This window comes from Leuresthes tenuis, unplaced genomic scaffold (genome assembly GCF_036924035.1).
Source record: "Leuresthes tenuis unplaced genomic scaffold, fLeuTen1.0.hap1 SCAF_6, whole genome shotgun sequence".
Classification (NCBI taxonomy): Eukaryota; Metazoa; Chordata; class Actinopteri; order Atheriniformes; family Atherinopsidae; genus Leuresthes; species Leuresthes tenuis.
In genome coordinates, this window is record NW_027325360.1 from 10,221,592 (window position 1) to 10,236,427 (window position 14,836).

Below are 14,836 nucleotides of genomic sequence, written 5' to 3' on the forward strand. Positions count from 1 at the left end.
AGTTATTACTACGGTTATTGTCATTGGCGCAGATAACCTTTTACACCCTCTTCCTCTATTCTGTTCTGCCTCAAGGGCATCTTGGCACAGCCCGCACCTTGGGTCCTGTCTCCTGTGGCAACCCCCTGCCTCCAAGGACCTGGTGCATAGGGCTGTTTTTGTGGTGCCATGATCAGAGACATTGTGGTCTCCTTTAGGCTGCCCTTGCCACTGCTAGGATTTCTTGATACCAGCTACCCTCTCTGTGTGCCAATGATACATCTCATTGAAGGGCTTTGCCTTCCAAAGACATTTCCTCCTCAGATACTCAGTTTGGATTTGTTGCAATGCTACACAATGCTTTGTAATATGTGTTTGTGTTCAAGTATCAAACAATTCTTCTGGATATGTTTTCTTACATGATAAACAAAAGAAAAAGAAAAAAAAAAACCCTCCAAGGAATAAAATACTGAACTACTGTAAACTTGAGAGAGAAAGAGAAAATCTGCCGTCGCCCGATATGACCAAGACACAATGTGTGACCCATTAAGTCAATGATAAGGGTAAACTGTAGACTGTAGATGCTCAATTATTGTGGTAAGTTTACAGAAAAGACTGCAGTTACTCCTGAAATAATGTCAGTTCTCTGAGTAGTCGCACAGCCCTGAAACCTCCAAACTGTAGTGTTTCCTCACCACAAAATGATCAAAGTCCAATATATAAATATTTGGTGTGTAACAACCACAGTATGAGACTGTTAACTTGACCCTTCAAATCCACAAAGCATAAATGTGATTCTCTGAGTTAATATGTTGCCAGATCTACAGTGGTGCTACATTTCAGCTTCAATCTTCACAAAATATGTAACTTTTTTTTCAGTTCCAGTCATCATTATTCTTCTACAAATTCTAGCACCTGGGAAGATGCATTTCTGCGATGAAGGCGGAAGAGTTGGTTAGATGGTTGTCAGAGGCTAATGTATTGTAGTAGGTCTATTAATATTGTTACGGTGCTACAGGTGAAGTTGCTTTTGCTTGCCTTAAATACTCAACCTGCATCATGATATGATTTTAGTCACATCCTAAAAATCCTGAGCAGAAAAATTGATGAAACTTTGTAAAACAGTTTGCGGTCTTCACATGTTCGAAGCAACAACTGTCTAATGTCGGTTACACGTTTTCATGAAATCACTGAATTCGCTTTACTCCAATTAAAGAATATAACTGGCAAACAGTATTTTTGTACTTTTTGTATATTTATAAGGACCTAGAGAAGTGATGAAATGACAGTAATCATGAGTACTCCTCTTCTACTTCTTGGATGCTAATCAAGTGTCACACAAATTTTTGTTTATGAGTTTTTCAAAGAAGAGGGCTTTTTGTAGCACATGCAGCTCTGTCCTTCTGTTCAAGTGCATTGAAAGACACTGAGACGGGACAGTGATGCAGATAGTGCTCCTCACTCTCAGGTCAAATGGCTCTTGTACAAATTCTGTCGACAGCTTGTTCAGATGATACTTCCCACTTAGCGGCTGGAAAAAGATGACCGCAACTGACGAACTTCCCTATTTACTTCTCATTCTCTCTCTTGCTCTCTGCAGTCAGAGTACCACAGATATCTCGTTGCTCACTGGAGCAAAGTGAATACATTAGAATCCAATTAAAATTGGTGAAGAGAACTACTCAGGCTTAAAGTGTGCAGTCGTGTGTGTCTCTGTGTGTATGCATGCTCATGGGTTCTTGTGTGAAAGCTTATGTACAGTCGATATGTGAAGAAGTCTTTTGGTATGATTTTGTTTGTTTTAAATCTTCTTTCTTTATGATTTTATATTGTTGGTGGAACTTTTTAACTTTCCATCATTATATACTGCTTCTACAATCTACAGTACACCAGTATGCATGTCGTCATAGTATATTGACTCAGTGATAAAAGATGCCCTTCTGTTTCACTCCGATTGGTTTCCGTTGTCGTTTTAAGAAACAGGAAGACCCCTGACAAGCATGGTAAATCAGGAATGTGTGTGTGTCTGTGTGTTTTGTGAAGGAATCAATAACTCTCTGTTGCATGACATACTGCTTATGTTCAATTTGAAACTGGAGTCAGACACAGAGCTGCACTCACACATACAAACAAAAAACAAACACAAAAGCAGCCCACTGAAAAGAAATACACAGAACAAGACTGCGGCCAATTACAAATATACATAACTGGAGTGACACCACTCCTCTTAACAACACGTACTATGCTAAGTCTGCAGAGGTTGAAGTCAATTAATGTAAACTCATAAAACTATAAAAGAAACAAATATTGGTTCACGTTTTTAATATCAATGTTTTTTACCTGCTCACTGAGGGAAAATTCTAAAAACACAATAGTAATTTTTCCTGTTCAGCTTCACTGACATTCAGCAGAAAACAATCAGGAAACTGACCCAAGTGCAGCAGTTCTCACTCCTGACAAACACTTAGAGCATCCCTAAACACAGAGTGGTCCTTAGCTTTAAAAAGGTCCAAAAAACTAAATCTTTCTCACATTTTTGCACAATGCAAACCAAACTATAGAGGAGAAGAGCCACTGGTCTGCTTGATGCTAGCCTCAATAGAGGAAATGTAGCCAGACGAATGACTAGGTGTAAGTGATGGAAAGAATCATTTGACAATTGTGCTTCTGTTGCAACAGAGAAACACTTCTGAATATCGACTCCTGACTTAAGCTAGGTCAGCAAATTCTGACTATGGCTCATCAGTATCAAAAACAAGCTAATCTTTGCTGCCTGTAAAACAGAGTTCAGCCAGTTGTTTCTGTTGTGCCTTCAGCATTGAAAGACACAACAAACCTGAGACGGAGAGCAATAGTGACCCATGACTTTTGCTATCCGAGTCTTCTGTGTTAGACTGTGTTGGAAAATATTGTAAAAAACAAATTCAATCCAAGACTTCAAACATTTTAAACTACTGCCTGATTGCTTTAAGCTAATGAAAGCATTATGGTTAGAATTAGACCTGCTGTCTTATAGCCGAATGTGCCTTCTCACTAATTCTAACCAATTCTAACCTCTGCTTCACCCGTATCAGCATTGAAAATGCGAAGCCATGAAAAAAATTTAATAAAATCATTTTCTGTATTCAAGGATCACCTGAGAAAATGTGAAGTACTAAGCAGGAGATAATTCTGTCTCTCTGAACTCTTTTCAGACACATCTCTAAACCTTAAAGTTCTTTTCTGGGCAAATCTATACTAATTTCAGTTATTCTAAAAGATTAACAATATCTTCTAAAATCCTTTACCCTTTGTCTAAGCATGTGTGCACAACAAGCTAAATGTTAGATGTGAGTGTTGCAGCCATGATGACAGCTTGTAGTTCTTGTGTCTCCTGTACAGTTTCTGTCACCACAAATGTGCACCAAGATCAATTACAGAGAAGCCCTGAACCCCTCCCCACTTTCTCTCCACTGCTACAGATGCAATTTACTCAACCACCGTAAATCAATGAAGACAAGTGGGGCTAATTTAGACCATTTGATGTCAATTTGGTCTTGACCCCTCCCCATCACACTCACAAAGCCACACATTCGCATCCCACTTAATGACTCGCTGCACTAGAGTTTATTACGCAGAACTGAGGGCCACCCTTTAGTCTCACTGGCAAGACACACTCACACACACACACACAAACCATGACGTAGGCCATAACTCGTAGTCCCACTGCCTGAGATTTCCATATTGGTTCTGTCAGAGACGATTTTGTTTACAGGGCCCTTTGGATGAAATAACCACACCAGGGACTATCAATTACTGTGAGAGGGAGTGGAGCACACAAGAAGGTGGGTGGAAAGGAGGATGGAGAACGAATGGGAGAAGGGAAGAGAGGGAGAGTGAAAAAGTTCAAGAAAAATCAGACAGTGTGGAAGAGGGAGATTGAGGGGTGGGACAGAGAAGAGGTGGAGAGTTGGAAGGAGGTTGGGGATGGGTGAGAACAGAAAAGAGTCAAAGAGACAAATGGATTTGTTCTCCGTATGCAAGTGTATTAAACTGACTCCAAGTTATTTCTGGTCTTGAAACTACTGAAAAAAATAGAATTAGACTGACAAAGCTTTTCTATAACCATTTCTTAAACGTAGATGGGTATGATTTGAGTCCACCTATTATGACTAAACAATGATATTGTAAATAAACAGTAGCTCCCACCAACTAAGAAAATGTATAAATTAAAACAATCTAATCAAATCTAAGTATCAGGTCTGATATACAACAATTGAACACTACATCTATTGATCTACTGTTTCCTTAAATGCTGATAATGGCTCATTTATCAGTGTCTCTGTAAACAATCATCCTAAAGAAGAGGAAAGACTTGAAACTGTCTTACATTTGTTTTAAATTATATTCAATGTTGTCTATGTATCTCCAGGACATTAGATATTTGTGTTCTTACACACTGACTCTAAGCTGACCTTTAAACTTAAGATAAAGGGAAATTCTTTTTACAAACTACTGTTACCAATACTGTATTTAGCTCACATTGTTCTATCAAAATGTCTTAAAACCAATTTGTTTATATGTTTTGTAACTAATCAACGGCAGATATCTTCCATTAGTTACCCTTTACAGGCTTGTCCAAATTCACATCAAACTAGTACATATTAGTGTATAAAAATCCACCCTACTTAGAGCAAAAACTAATCAAACCAACCAATCAAGCTTGAGATGAACACACTCTTACAAGACTGGGAAAAAGTCTAATAGAGGAAGAAATATAAAAGAAAATGTATGGGAGTGCTACATGAGTGTGTGTGGCTATTAAAATATCACATGATGGGTTGGTGAATCGATCTGTCACAGCCAGCCTCAATATTAGTTTCCTGACCTTTTAAGATGGAGGTCTCAAACCACCAAGCCCCCCCCCCGGACTCATGCCTTCTTTTTTCTTTCTGCTTTTGGATGTTGACACCAGATTTTGACTCAGCCACGGAGAGCCATGTGTAACTTAAAGAATTTTTCACCACTTCAACGAACAATCCCTCCAGATTCATGATAGATAGTATTTCAGGGATACTTTTGTGCTTAAAGTATTAGAAAATGCTCACAGACCCAGATTTTCACCAGTGTGGGTTGTTTGATTTCAATCTTTCTGCCCGTGTTTACACTGCTCTGTCTGTTGGCCTATCTGTTTAAAAGCTTGCGAGTGTGCATATGTCGATATGTGCTCCATGGCAGGAAAGAGACCCGTATTACTAAGTGTCCTCTTTATCATAATTCTTTATCCATTGTCCCACTCACACACTCTCCCTCCCGCTCCATTTCTAGGCTGTTAGATGTAGAAACCCATCATTTAGTTCTCTGAAGTGCAACAAAATTTGGAACCTTTACTAAAAAAAGGAAAAGTATCATTTTCATCATCTTCATTGAACTTAGAAAATATGAACAATTCTGGAATTCAATGCCATCAACACTCTTAAAGCTTGGATATATATGCATGTTTATGATGGTTTTAAATCATCCTCTTTGTACACTTATACATTATTTGTAAATTGAGGAAAGTATTTTGTGAATCTGTGTACATTCTTGCTGAATGATGAATGAAAAGATTTCATCTGCTCAACAGTTTGTGGTTGTGTGATTCTATTCTTTACGATGCATAATACATTTTCAATACAAAAGGACTGGAGGCGTTTTGACTCGCGATCGAATTAAGACCCTGAAACAACTCGATCCAAATGTACACTGAACGTGCATGTAGACAGCAGTGGATCGGATTGAGCGTTCTGTGATTATTTTCCCGGGATTGTCACCTGGAAGTCGAAGGACCTGACATTACTGTCGTTGTTGTTATTGCCGCCGTCGGAAAGAAATAAACAACGCGATGGAGAATGCAGGGTTGAGCATCGCGTTTGTACCATAACCAGGCTCATCATAAACGAAATGTAGAGGGACGTAATTTCATCTTGCTCTTCATTCACCATCTTTCTCGAATGCCTTAGTTTTGTTGTTGTTGATGGTGAAGACGTCAACCGGAAGTAGCTCTATTAGTGATAGTTAAAATGGGCATAGCACTACCTATCGAGCTGGGGTCTGACATGCTTTGTGCCAGTGATTCGATTCATTCACCACCATATATCCAAGGATAATTACTCTTGGTCAGGTAAGGAGCATAACCCAACTACCCACTGAGTGGTAACTTCACATATGCATGTTGTGATCACTAATGACCTCACAATACAAAAGCAAATTCTGACTTTTCTCAGGTAACAATGTGTCCATTGTTTTTATCATTGAAAGGCTTTTCAAACTTGATAATTAAAGCATTTCCCATGCTTACTATGACCGTTATCAAACAACAAAAAGATAAGAATTTCACAGATATCATTTAGCTTAGCTGCTGCCATCTGTGTGTTCTACATATAAAGCTAAATTTTTATTCCCTGGTGAGCCAGAGTGAACACAGACCTCATAAAAGTCCAGACAAAAAGCGACTGCATCAGAACAATTCCAATTCCATTACACCTTTGGTCTTAGACACACGTTGTTTTAGCAGTTCACTGATATATTAACATGAATTCTACAGACAGTACAAAAATACCACTACTAAAAGTCACAAATACAACAATGTAGGAAGAGTCTGTTAGTAGTAAAAGTCACACAATCTAAACTCTACTTCAGAAACTGAAACTGCAGAAGTAAAAGATAGGAATCTTCAGAGAATACTAGAATGGCCACTTTCAGAAAACTGTATATCATTTGCTCATATAGCGTCTTAACCTATGATGATAAAGTGTCTTATCACATTAATGCATCAGAACTTTTGATATTTTTCCGAGACTATCCTTTTTCCAAAATCAATCCGACACGACAGGTCATTTGCTAAAGCAGGAAATAATCTTATGAAAAGAATAGGCAACCTCAAGAAGTCATGAGGGTGGGAAAATGGCCTTCACTAACATGTCAGTGGAGTAGTAGAAAGAATGTATTTTAGTCTAAGCTATGTTTTTATTTCTATAAAAACATTTTTATATGAACCAAGTATTTTATTTCATCATTTTATTTCCAATCCCAATAATTACTACCCACATGTTTTTACCTAAATCCAGCCAGGAAAAATTGCTGTTGCATTGACTTATCACCAATGTAGCCAGTAAAATGGTGCCCATAAATCTGACATGGTGAATAGATTATGTTTCAGTCCTAACCAAGAAATTTCTTTAATTAAACTTTTTTTTTAAACCATCACCAAGAAATATTGTGTCAAGCAAATTTTCCATTGCTTAGAAATAATGTTAGAAAGCATTCTGTGTGATCATAACACCCCACTTCTTTTAAGGACTTTGTGGGATGTTAAAGGAAAGTTTTTCAGATTCATAGTAATACAGACTTTTTCTTTCCTCAACAGTGTGCATACAATAACGCACAATAGCAATGCAAACATGGAACTTCACATTGGGTTTGGTGGTTCACCTTGCCATCTCAAAGCAAGCAGGTTCCTGGTTCAAATCTCAGCTGAGGATTCTCAGGTTTTGTACGTTTTCCGCATGCAAGCATGGGTTCTCTTTGTGTACTCCAACTTACTCCCACCGTCCAAAAACATTGTTGATTGTTGATTCCAAACTAGGAGTGAGTGAGTGAGTGAGTATCTTATTTGTCTCTGTGCTGGCAGGGTGTACCAAATTGTATTAAGTGGGTACACAAAAAAGGATGGTTAAAGTAAAACCAGGTCTTTGAGAGGTTTGTAAATTTATTGAAAACTAAAAGACTAAAATACCTATTTCTGTGTACATAAGTTTTCAGTCGAATATGACACTTCCCATTGAGCTATGCATCATCGTTTTTCTGTTCATGTCTCTTAAGATGCTTCCACAATTTGACAGGAGCCCTGTCAGAAAATTAATCATAATACATCATTAAGGAGGTGCACACACAGGCCTGTATGAGGTCTCACAGTAGGTGGTGTATGGCAGAGTGAACGTTGTTTCATGGCGTGGCGTTTCATAGCTCCGACAAAGGTTCATATTAAGACACTAATCTGGGAAAGGATAAAAGTGCCAAAAGCACAGCAACCTCCATCGTTTGAGTTTGGAACCACCAATTAACTTCTTTGATCTGGCTGCCCAGAGAAACTAAGCAATCAAAGATAACAGGTCCAGTTCAGACAGGTGATCCACATGCTAATGACCACTATAAGTGGGCTAGAGGGTTTCTCTCTGGTGGAGAGCTGCATTGATGGTTATCCATCTCCAGACACTTTTATGGTACAGTGGTAAAACAAAACTACTCCTCTCTGAAAGCCAAATGATTGCTCATTGAATTTGTCAAAACGCATATGAATTATCTTCAGACTTTGAGAGATAAAAACAAATCTCGAATGATGAAGCAATTACTCAACTATCTTACAATTTCCAATGGGGCTGAACAAAAGCAGGCAATGAGAATCACCTAATTACTACCACTAATTCAAAGACGGTGATGACATCATTGGTAGGGATGTTTATCCTCCACAGGAACAGGGAGACCAGTCATAGGATAGTCTGACAGGATAGTTAGTCTGATCTGAAAACATAAATAGAAGGTAGCATTTCTGTTTCTGTTAGAACAGCAAATAGTAAGTGATTACTATTTGTCAGTTCCAACTACACAAATTAAGGAAATCAAACAAATGTATCTAGAATTTTTTTTTAAAAAGAGAACAGAAATAATGAGTCTGAGAGAAACAGATCACACATTTCAACATATCACAGGCATATGCAGTCACTTTGATAGCTTTTCCTTATCTGAATGGGTAAACACACACAGAGTGTCCTGAGCTGGCTAGCGATTCAAACAAACATCCAATTTGCTGGGCATATTACCCAGGAGGCCTCAATGTTTGCCACCTGAGAGGGGTGGGAGGTGACTCATCGAGAAGATGCTAATCAGTTTTTACACACATGCAGTAAATATTAATTCTCAACAAAGCACACCGGAACTGGCAGCTTAATTACACTCATTTCACTGTGATTGTCTCCCACAGGAGCACAAAAAAACCACACCAACACACACAATCAACTAAAACAATTTGGCCCCAACACTTTGAATTAAGGATATTGTCATATTGGATCATTTCCCCTGTGAGCAAAAGTGTGTATGTTTGAATGCGTCAGTGTGTGTTTGTGTTTGTAATTTTGTATGTGATGATAACTCAAGGCTACAATTAGTACCTGCAGCAACACATTATTCTCAAAGATATTCTGTCCACTGGCAGTGATTCAGTTCCTTTTTTTTCCCCCTCTCTCTTTGTTACACATTTAATTCAGTCTTTCCTCCACAATGACGCACATCGTCTCTCTACTGACAATAGTAAAACAACAGATGCATTACTTTGCCAAAGCAATTTCAGAATGATAATGTGCTACACAACTGAAAAACCCTTAAAACGTACCTGTTGGCTTTATCTTTTGTGTCATTTAAAGTCAATAGAGTAAACGAGTGAAAAATGGGTTTCTGCAGCTTGAATATTGGTTCGGTTATTTAATTATTATATTAACAGTTAAATTCAAAATAAGTACAATTTTTAAGGATATCCTTTTCAAAGAATATCCTCTTGAAGATAGCATTCTAGAGTCCTTGACATCCTGCAGTTTATACAAATTTTTCATATCAAGGACCAAGTTCTGATCACATAGCTTAATTACTTTGGCATGTTAAACTCATTAGAAAACAATTAACAGTTTAAACATCCAGCTATTACAGAGCCACTTTTATTTTTTTCTGTTGTCTGTCTCAATCAGCTCCCAGGCAAAATATCTGCCTCCCCAGTATTCTCCAGCTGGTCACAGACTGTGTCTGTCTAACCTTTGGTAATGAGTAGGTAGTGTACAGGGTTTTAGAACTCAGTGGGGAAAACAACTGTCTGCTATAGGTTAAAACAATGCTGTTAGAGCATGGAGCGTAAACTAAAGAAGAAAGGATGAAGGTCAGACAAACACTTGAGTTTAAACTCAAGCTCTTTGGAGCTGGTGTGAGGCTGCAGATTCAGATTCAGCCCTTCCATTGGGCAAGAAACAACCATGCTCGCTAACACTGGCTAACAAAACTACTTATTTGGATTTATACAAGAGATTTTTTTTTAGGGGTAAATTAGGACTGAGGAATTCATTTCACGATTCCACATTAACACTTTTTAAAGATTAGTGCAATAATGGCAAAGGAATATAGAATTAGACTCCTGATTAGCATTTTATTCCAGCAATCTGCAGCAAGACATCAGTTGTTTTCCAAAGGAAGCAGACATTATACAGCACGCTGTGCTACCTTGTTAATCCTGGCAATGTGTGGTAATCTGCTCACAGCACTGGTCACCTAAAATCTGACTACCTTTAGCAAATTACCTTCGATGTTCAAATAATTTTGTGTGGAAAACTACTATTAAAAAAACTCCAGGCGCCATCTATCTTTAGGCTGCCTCATAAGTCGAGTACTGTCCAGTGAAGACAAGGGACAGAGACAAAACTGTAACCTTGTATCGATCTGATCGTCATTTCCACTTCTAAGACACTGGATATGGGGTGCAACATTTGGATAACAGTTACCTTTTAACTTGGGCAACTTAGACACACTCAACAGCTCATTTCTAAGTAATCTAATTAATTCTGTCGGAAAGCATTTTTCAGCACCTGCCAAGTTGTGCAGTGGTGCAACTGACGGGCTATTACCAATCCACTGTCTCTTTTCACTACTAATTCTACAGCAGGTTACACAAAGATCAACCGCTTAAAAGGAACCTCTGCTTATAGAGACATATAGACCTTAATATGTTCTACTTACCCTCTTTTACTAAATATGATCAAAAGACACATATTTTAATTATTTCAAAACCTTTAAAGTTATAATATTTTACATATAGTTATATAGAAAATAAAATTCCCACTTTTACTTTACATTGACATTCTATTCTGGTTAGATGATGTGAAAAGTAAAGGTAAAAAGGGAAGATAAGTAAGTTATCCCTGCTTTTCTTGATAAAGAAGAAACAAAGAAATCTTACTGACCGGCGATTGTGCACTCACCACATCTTCCCTTATCCATTTGATAGCTTTTTTATCTGGTCAGACCTCAGTTGTTACTTGTAGTAATAGGAGTCTATAACTTAAATGTTGTGATGTTATTATATTCCCACTTCATTTTTATGCATTGTTGATAGACAAGTGTGGCCTGCTTTCACAGACATTTAACTCAAACAGCAGCTCTCTGTCATGTACTGCAGCAAAATGAACATCTCTTGGATTCTGCCTCCTGTGACACTTCTGAAGAGCTCACTTTTTCCCCCATAGAAACCTCAGTAATGATAGTTTTTTTTTGTCTGGTGAAATGAATACTCTTTCTCAAGCATTCAAAGCATGAAAAGGTAACAATTAAAGATCATTTTCACCCCAATAGACCAGTGAAAGATACCATATTGTCCTCTATCTGGTGCATTCTGTGTCTTTCAAATCTGTTCATGGGAAAGCATGACACTGACATGTGTGAGCTTCATGTGCATTCTGAACCCCATTGTCCACAAACTTGTTTATTCATTATCTTAGCATAAGTGGACAAGAATTACTGTATGAATGCAATTCCTTGCACACTTGGCTAGTTCTTGCTCAGACCTAAAACAGCACTGCATTATGAAAGCACTGGGAAACAAGAAATCCAGTTTAAAGTTGAAGACGATAGCAGTTTTGGTTCAACCGAAGCCCAGCAAGTTCAAGATCAGCAAAAACACAAAATTAATGCCTGGTGGGACTATGGTGATAAGTTTTCATAGTGACAGTAGAAGCAGCACTGTGCTGATGACATTTTTTCAAAGCGTCTTTAAAACATCTGCATAGTTTTTCCATTTCATTTGGAAAAATATGAATGTTGAGTGTGCTTCTTATTCAAAATGTATGCTTTATGTTGTGATGGATTTCTATTGAGGAAACCAAACTGAATGTGCAAAAATTCTCCCTGTAATCTGTTGGTGCCACTCTCCCAGTTTGGAGGTCTGGGCCCCAAGTGCTCCCATTATCACTGGCACCACTGTTACCTTCACTTCAAACATATTTTCCCCATCCTCTTACAGTCCTTAGTATTTTTTAGCTTCTTGTGTACCTTCTTTTTGATGTTGCCATTGTTATATCTATCACAAATGCCTTCTTCTGCAGTTGTGACCACCATCTGATCTGACCACCACAATGTCCAGTTTGTCAGCCATCGCAAGGTTAGTCTGTATCTGGAAGTCCTGCAGGATCTTAACTCTTAACTGTGAGACTTCCAACCTAAACACAACACAGATGTTCCTGTGCACTATGTTATGGCGATTCATGTATGCTATATTTGCCTGCATCTTACATCCCGTCACAATGTGCTGGACTGTCTCTGAGGCCTCTTTGAACAGCCTGCACCTGGGTTGCTGTCTGGTGTGCTAAACCCTGGCCTCCATTGCTCTTGTTCTCAGGGCCTGTTCTTGAGCAGTCATAACTGTCTCCATGCTGTATTTCAGACCATCCTTTTCTAGTCACTGACATGACTTCTTTATCAGACACTTCTTCAATCTGTTGGTTACTAAACTAGTATGAAAATGTTTAGATTTCAGATTTTTTCTTTAAATACTATTTTGGCCTTTCTCATCCCTCTCAGGAAATTATTAAGTTTGTGGAACAAACCACAAGACAGGCACAATCAAGCTGCTAAGTCTTGGTTCAGCGTTTTTATTTTAAAAAAATTGTCAAATTTTCGGAATCCAAACAAAAAGAGATAGAAAATTAGAAAGAAAGATGAGGACAGACAGACTGAGTAAGAAAGTGAGCAAACAATGACAAGGTAAAGAGACAAGGAGACAGTGAAATGGAGGCAGACGGGCAGATGGAGAGAAGAGTGAGCAAATAAGAGAGTTAGCGATGGATGGATGTTGTGATAGCAGCGAAAGTAAGCAGGGCAGGGATTGTTCAGAGCTGGTTGTTTGGACAGATGGTCGTCTGTGTGCTAATTACAGACCGAGTGCTTGACACTGAACACAATCAAAGAGGAAACTGGCTTTATTTGTTCAGCTTCACCCACACATAGGCATGCACACAGAAAAAGAAATTCAGATAAACATTAGACAGCAACAAAAACATTTTGATGATACCACACAGAATAAGCATACAGGCACAGAAAGACAATACACAAAACAAAGCACATGCACAGAGAACTCTCTTAACAGAAATTCAGTATGCACCAAACCAACCAAAATGAATAGCCCCGCTCAGTGTCCTTTGTCCTGAAAAACTGTTTTCAGCCATTTTAAGAAGAATCATGAACACTAATGAGCTTCTTAGTAGGAGTACATCTTCCCTGCTCTGTTACAACTATGTAGATTATTCTGTTCTTTCATCTATGTTTTAAAAAACAGATTTCAAATGGTATCTGGTTTACTACAAGAGTTTGCCTTTTAATTTAGCCAGTTTAGTAAATGATGTTCATTTTGTTCTTCACTGAAGTAAAATAACTGTTCATTACTTCTGACCCAATCGTTGTCAATGGTGAGGGAGTCAATTCCAGTATCAGGCAAGTGCCTTCCATAGTAGCTTTTCAAAGAGGAGTTTTAAATAACTTAAGTTTACCAGCTTATTTTCAATTTAACGGGATATCTCAGTACTTTTTTTAAGTGGGTTGTGTGTAGTATTTGAGTAGTTCATAAGCATGTTTACGTGACACTTGCAAAAAGAAAACTAATTGTGTTAGTTCAACTAAAATTGGATTTTTAAAATGCAACATGACTGAAATTGTGCAGAATTGAGCTTCTCAAAACTCTAACTGGCTAACAAATTCAGATAATGTGCTTGGGGATTGAAGTACTCGGATGCTTGGGGATTGCATACACTCAACTTAACTTAAATGGTCTTCTGCTCTCTACACATCTTCCAGAGTTCGATCTTTTGCAAAGATCAGTAAAGTAAAGTATATACATATACACATATAAACAGTAAAGTATGTGTGTGTATTGGAACAGAAAACATCCCAGTAAAGCCGCCTTCGCTCACATTATTTTCTGCTTCTTTTAATCAGATGATTAAACATTAAAAATTTGGAAAGAAAATCAATCCATTAAGACCGCTTATTGACTCTCAGATACTTCATTGTGTTCAAATGAATGTCTGATTTTATAACTGCAGCATCATCTGAAAAAAATAAAAATATAAACAGTCAAGTGAAGACAGCATCTGTACAGTGAAGTCAGTTTATACTTGTGTACAATGTTTTCCCAAAGAAAAAGTTAGAAGCAGAATGACAGTCCACAATGTTGCAGCCTCTGACAGTTAATTACTCAATTCTGCTCCTGTGAATGTTTACTGGGACAAGGTGGTGGTTCTGTTAAATGCCCGTCTCACAACGGTCTAAACCCAGCTCACATTCCCCATTTGTGGGTGAACAATCCAACACTTGGTTGTATAAGGGTTTGAAGACAGATTTTATTTTGCCTATGTCAATAGCAGCACCATTCGCGATCTGTTCCAAAGCAGTCAACAAGCAGTGGCAACATAAACTGTTACGTGGACCCCGTCTGTCTAACCATTTAATTCCCAAGTTATGCAGTACAAACTTTACAGCATAGAATTTATTCAGACCACTATCAAAATATCAATGTTTGATTGTTTTAGATCTTCTGTTGGCCCCATTCAAGTAGCTTTCTTTAGCTCGCCCATCAGGAAATCAATTGACTCTCCAAACAGAATGCTCTGACCACAATTTAGATTAGATGATGATTACTCACACACTTTCCACCTTAAAAAATATATATACACATTTTCCCACTAAAAAGGGAAAATCTCATAAAAATGATTTTTTAAGATCTTTAAAAACCTCTTAAAATAACATACCAAGG